The 6,000-nt window shown below is 41.0% G+C and overlaps 1 protein-coding gene across 5 annotated transcripts in view; it reads right to left on the bottom strand.

Annotated features, from left to right (window-relative positions):
• Nucleotides 1-6,000, bottom strand: part of MGAT3 (beta-1,4-mannosyl-glycoprotein 4-beta-N-acetylglucosaminyltransferase) — a 157,953-nt gene that overhangs the window by 20,822 nt on the left and 131,131 nt on the right. The gene's annotated exons all lie outside the window — the stretch shown is intronic.

The following is a 6,000-nucleotide window of genomic DNA, read 5'->3' as shown; positions in this document are numbered from 1 at the left end:
TGCTTCAGGCAGTGGATGTCTTGACTACGCATGGCATTATAAAATCTGAAGACTACCAAAGAATTCTGGGGTGCAATGTAGGGCCCAGTGACAAAGTTGGGTCTCTGTCGGAGATCATGGGTCTCACAGCAGGACAATCATCCAAAGCACCACATCAAAAAGTGCCCATAATGGTAAAGACAACACACTGGAGAGTACTGAACTTGCAAGCAATTGGTCCAGATCTAAATTCCATAGAGCACCTGTGGAGAGATCTCAAAACAGCAGTTGGGAAAAGGAACCCTACCAATCTGAGAGACCTGGAGCAGCCAACGAAAGAAGAGTGGTCAAAAATGTCAGTAGAGAGGTGTAAGGAACTCATTGATGGTTCTAGGAAGTGATTGATTTCAGTTATTTTTTCCAAGGTGGTGCTACCAAATATTAAATTGAGGGGGCCAATAATTTTGTCCAGTCCACTTCTGGAGTTTTGCGTGGAATGGGTTAGAAATATAATATATAAAAGCGCTATATAAATCCTGTATATATATCGTATAACACGCACCCCAAGTTTAGGAGAGAATTTTAAGGAAAAAAAAATACTTACATTTAAATACCCATCAATGCAGCCTTCTCAGAGCCCATTGCAGCCTTGTCCATCTGCACCCATGTCATTGCAGCCTTGCCCCAGTGCAATTTACAGATTTTAAAGAGGAAGTAAACCCATCAGGGTTTATTTCTCTGTCTCCCTGCAAAGGTAAAGCACAATGGGCTACTATGCATCACATAGTAGCCCATTATGCGTCACTTACCTGACACAGGAGCCAGCGATGTCACCCTGTTGCATGGAGTATCCATCTTCTTCCGAGTATCGCTGCTCCGGCCACTCACAGCGCACGGGAGCCGCCACTAATGGCATATCACCGTTAGCAGCAGCATGCTCAGTGCGCCTGTGTCTACGGTGCATGCCTGTCTTTGTAAATATGCTGTCTTTATAAATATCTCCCAACCATGTAGGTTTAGGAGATATTTCTTGGACCTACAGGTAAGCCTTAATCTAGGCTTACCTGTAGGTCAAAGTGGTTTGTAAGGAATACAGCACCGGATGTCCTATGTACCTTTTGGATGCTTTTGGACGTTCTCGGCCGCTCGCCAGCTTTCGGCAGCTCACACGGGACTGTGAGAGCCACTGAGAATGTCCGAAACCCGCCGAGAGGCTCACAATCGGCAGGGGATAGCATGCACCAACGACTTTCCCCTTATTTTAATTGGAAAAAAAGTGTGTTATATGCCGATAAATACGATATAGATATAGATATATACAAGAGCTGCGTGATTAATCGTTGAAAAAAAAAAATTTCAATCTCGATTCAATCCCCCCCCACGATCTTAATCCAGAATTTCCACGATTTATGTAACAAGTGCAGAGCTTGTGTTTTGTCAGATTTTGTAACGGAAGTCACGTTCCCCCACGACCATCTTGGTACACCCCGCACTCGGCCGCAGTAAGGATAAAGTGACAAGGCAGCAAGCGGACATCTTTATTCACCCACCGGAGTTTTGCATGTTACACTTATTTTTACCAGTAAACTGAGTTTATATAGCGAAATGCAGTGTCTGGTAATCCGTCAGACTGTTTTAATGTTGAATTATAAAAGCAGCAGTGTTCTGTCAGATTGGCAAACCTGTGAGATCAGCAAGCTTTTAAATTTCAACATCAAAACAATGTCACAGATTTACAAACAATGTATTTCACTAAATAAGCTCAGTTTACTGTGAAAAATAATTGTGAAATGCAGAACTCCGGTGGGTGTAAAAAGATGTCCTCTTGCTGCCTTCTCACCATCCTAAATATGGCCGGGTGCGGGGTGTACCAAGATGGCCATGCTGCAATGTCACTTCCATTACCAAATTTTATGGGTCGCCTAATCTGTCGAAACACTGGCAAAGTTTTGCAACATTGTTCAGCGCTGAGAGATAAAAGTGATGGACTGGCCAAGTATTTCTCCAGATCTAAACTCTATTGAGCATCTGTGAGGCATCTTCAAAACGGAAGGTGGAGGAGCGCAAGGTCTCCAACATCTACCAGCTTTGTGATGTCCTCATGGAGGAGTGGAAGAGGACTCCAGTGGCAACATTTGAAGCTCTGGTGAACTCCATGCCCAAGAGGGTTAAGGCAGTGCTGGAAAATAATGGTGGCCACACAAAATAGACACTTGGGGCCCAATTTGGACTTTTTCACTCAGGGGTGTACTCACTTTTGTTGCCAGCGGTTTAGACATTAACCACTTGCCTACTGGGCACTTAAACACCCTTCCTGCCCAGACCAATTTATTAGCTTTCGGTGCTCTCACACTTTGAATGACAATTACTCAGTCATGCAACACTGTACCCAAATGAATTTTTTGTCCTTTTTTTCCCCACAAATAGAGCTTTCTTTTAGTGGTATTTGATCACCTCTGGGGTTTTTATTTTTTGCGCTATAAATGAAAAAAAGACCGAAAATTTTGAAAAAAAACAAAACAAAAACGCATATTTCTTTGTTTCTGTGACAAAATTATGCAAATTATTAATTTTGGCCACAATTTATACTGCTACATATCTTTGGTAAAAAATAACCCAAATTAGTGGATATTATTTGGTCTTTGTGAAAGTTAGAGAGTCTACAAGCTGTGGTGCGAATCATACAAAATTGATCACATTTGATGTACTGGTGGCCGATCTCACTTCTTGTGACCCGAACAAGCGAGGAAAGTACAAATACCCCCCAAATAACCCCTTTTTGGAAAGTAGACATTCCAAGGTATTTTGTAAGAGGAATGGTGAGCTTTTTGATGTTGTAATTTTTTTCCCACAATTCTTTGAAAAATTAAGATTTTTAATTTTTTTAATTTTTTTTCCACAAAATTGTCATTGTAATAGGTTATTTTTCTCACATGGCATGTGTATACCACAAATGACACCCCCAAAAAAATTCTGCTACTCCTCCTGAGTATTACAATACCACATGTGTGGGACTTTTTCACAGCCTGGCCACATAGAGAGGCCCAACATGCAGGGAGCGCCATCAGGTGTTCTAGGAGCATAAATTACACATCTAACTTGTTGACTACCTATTACACTTTTGTAGGCCCTGGAGCACCAGGACAATGACACGTGGCACCGATGACAGATGGCACTAATACGTGGCACCGATGTGTGACACTGATGACAGATGGCACTGATAAGTGGCATTGATGACACTGACAGATGGCACCAATATGTGGCACTGATGACAGATGGCACTAAGAGGTGGCACTGGGGGCAGGTAGCACTGGGGGAGGATGGCACTTTTTTACTCTTTTTTTTTTCCCCCCCCCCACTTACGGCCGCTGCAGCCATTCATCTCTCCCCTCTCACACGCTGTCTGTGTGAGGAGGGAGAGCAGCGCTGAGAGATGATCTCATAGGTTTACATACGAGATCATCTCTCATTGGATAGGCCGATCGCGCTGTAAACGGCCGCTGTGATTGGCCGTTAACAGCGATCTGTGTTTGCCTGTCTCCGGGGGACACGGCAAACACAAAACTTCCCCGATGCGCGCCCGCGGCAGTGCGCATTGCGGAAGTAAAGACGAGGACGTCCAGGGACGACCTCCCGGACGAGAGCGTCCGCTCTATACTATAGGGCGGGCGGGAAGCGGGTAATGGCTGTGTGTTGAGTTATTTTGAGGGGACAGCAAATTTACAGTTATACAAGCTGTATACTCACTACTTTATATTGTAGCAAAGTGTAATTTCTTCAGTGTTGTCACATAAAAAAAATATAATAAAATAGTTACAAAAATGTGAGGGGTGTACTCACTTTTGTGAGATTATATATATATATATATATATATATATATATATATATATATATATATTTATATATTTTTTTTTTTTTTTTTTTACTTGTGGTGTAATGTGTAGAGTGCTTAAACATGTTATTGCATTATGTTCACCTTCTGTGGGTGAATGTTCTGTGCAGCTATTGACACTACACCTTTGATTTATTTTTTACATACCATGGTCAGTTTGATGGCTTATCTATTTATATGGCTTTAGATACTGTCATGTGAGGCTGCCATAGTTTACACCTTTTTGAAAATGCTAGCTACCTGGTTTTATGCTATCCCATGGTTTCCCAAGACGCTGAACTAGGACTAGTACATTGGTCAAAAACTCAAATATGTATCTGCATACCCAATCCTGGTCAAAGACTCTTTAATACAGAAAAATGATTAATATTGCAGCCAGGAAACTAGTATCTTCAAATGATAAAAGGTCAACAGTGGAAGTCTATAGGTTCCATGGCAGTTTTTCAGTAAATCAATGTCAGCAGAGCCGGAGGTAAGGCTGAATTACTAAAAATACTATTTACCAGTCTCCACTAAAAGCAAAATACATACAAATCCTTTATCAACCAATCTCACAAGATAATAGGCTTTTTCTGTTTGTTTTGGTTACTAGAGGTACTGGATATGCTTATCTGTATCACCAATTTCACTTCCTCGTGAAATAAAGTGCTGCTATTAGTTTGCATAAACAATATACCCTTTATGATTAGTTTTGTGATCTACTTCGACATGTTTGCTTTATGTGCCAATATATGTAGGACTTATCTTTCTTTCCTTGCAGACAGCGGTAGCTATCCAAGCTTTGCACTAGTCACATATTCAATGGAGAAGCATGTACACCTGTACTGTTTTGCATATTGTTATCCTAAAGAGAAATTCAAATTTCAAGCATACTCTCAAACTGGTCCCAAGCAAAGAATTCTATATCATAAAATGGTTATCCACATTCACACTGTCTGCAGCTTGTGAAACTTGCTGAACTCAGCTTGTACAATTTATAAAAATAGTTTTGCCCCTATTAACAGCAATAAAAGGAAATGATTAAGGATTAGAAACCAGCCTTGGGGCTTGTTAACACCGGGGTCACTCTCTGTAGAGGTAGATTGCTTCTGAGATGAACTATTAGATGTGAAGTGTACATAGAAGAGCGCAAATGAAAACGCCAAGCACTGCTCCTTGCAAACAAACAGAAGTGAGGGGGAAAAGAAAGGTGAGGTTCGGGAGCTCATAGATGATGTTTGAAGGAAGCAGAAAACACAATAAGAACAATTTCTTGAAAAATAGATTGTAGGGTCACTTCCTAAGGGCCTTCCTGCTGGAAAGTCAACAATCAACCTTTCAGCATTTATACAATGGATGGTCTATATCAGGGATATGCAATTAGCGGACCTCCAGCTGAACTACAAGTCCCATAAGGCATAGCAAGACTCCAACAGCCACAAACATGACACCCAGAGGCAGAGCATGATAGGACTTGTAGTTTTGCAACAGCTGGAGGTCCGCTAATTGCATATCACTGGTCTATATGAAGTATTGGTAAATTATTTTGGTAATGTTGTTCACCCATCTGATCTTTAGAACTCCAATAAACTGAATTACAATGTAGGTAGATTGCTAGCCTTCCTCCTAACATCATCACCTTAGATTTCTTGCAAAATAATTTGTTGTATCTGGCCCGGAGAAAAAGCTTTAGCACTGCACCATGACCAAAGCCTAAATTGGAGGTAAAACGGATCCTGACATAGTTTACAAGGTATACCGTGATGTGAGTCAGGAAAAAACGTGAGCTATTATCCCCCTTAGCATGCTCTATTTACCGCTTGTGGAATCTGGTTGAGGTCAGCGTCTACATCATATAACAATTAACCATTTGCACCCTTTAGGAACCACGTGGACACGTTGTAAACTCTGGAATATTAGACCTGCACAAAGTACTGGAGCAAATAATACAATATCCTGATAATAATATGCAGTTTATATACGCAATAGTAGTAGCAAAAACATATGTAGTACTATCAAGAATATGGATCTTTTTTTTTTTTTTTCATTTAATCTCCATATTTACATGCAGACCATGCTGTGAAAAGGGTTGAAGGGAGATAAAGCATGCCAGCTTGAGCGCTATGTTAGCAGTTGCAGCAAAATAAATA

Source organism: Lithobates pipiens, unplaced genomic scaffold (assembly GCF_037356315.1).
Source record: "Lithobates pipiens isolate NorthernLeopardFrog02 unplaced genomic scaffold, aLitPip1_a1.2 Scaffold_23, whole genome shotgun sequence".
Taxonomy (NCBI): Eukaryota; Metazoa; Chordata; class Amphibia; order Anura; family Ranidae; genus Lithobates; species Lithobates pipiens.
Note: the sequence above shows the minus strand (reverse complement) of the source record. Positions and strands in the feature narration are given on the sequence as shown.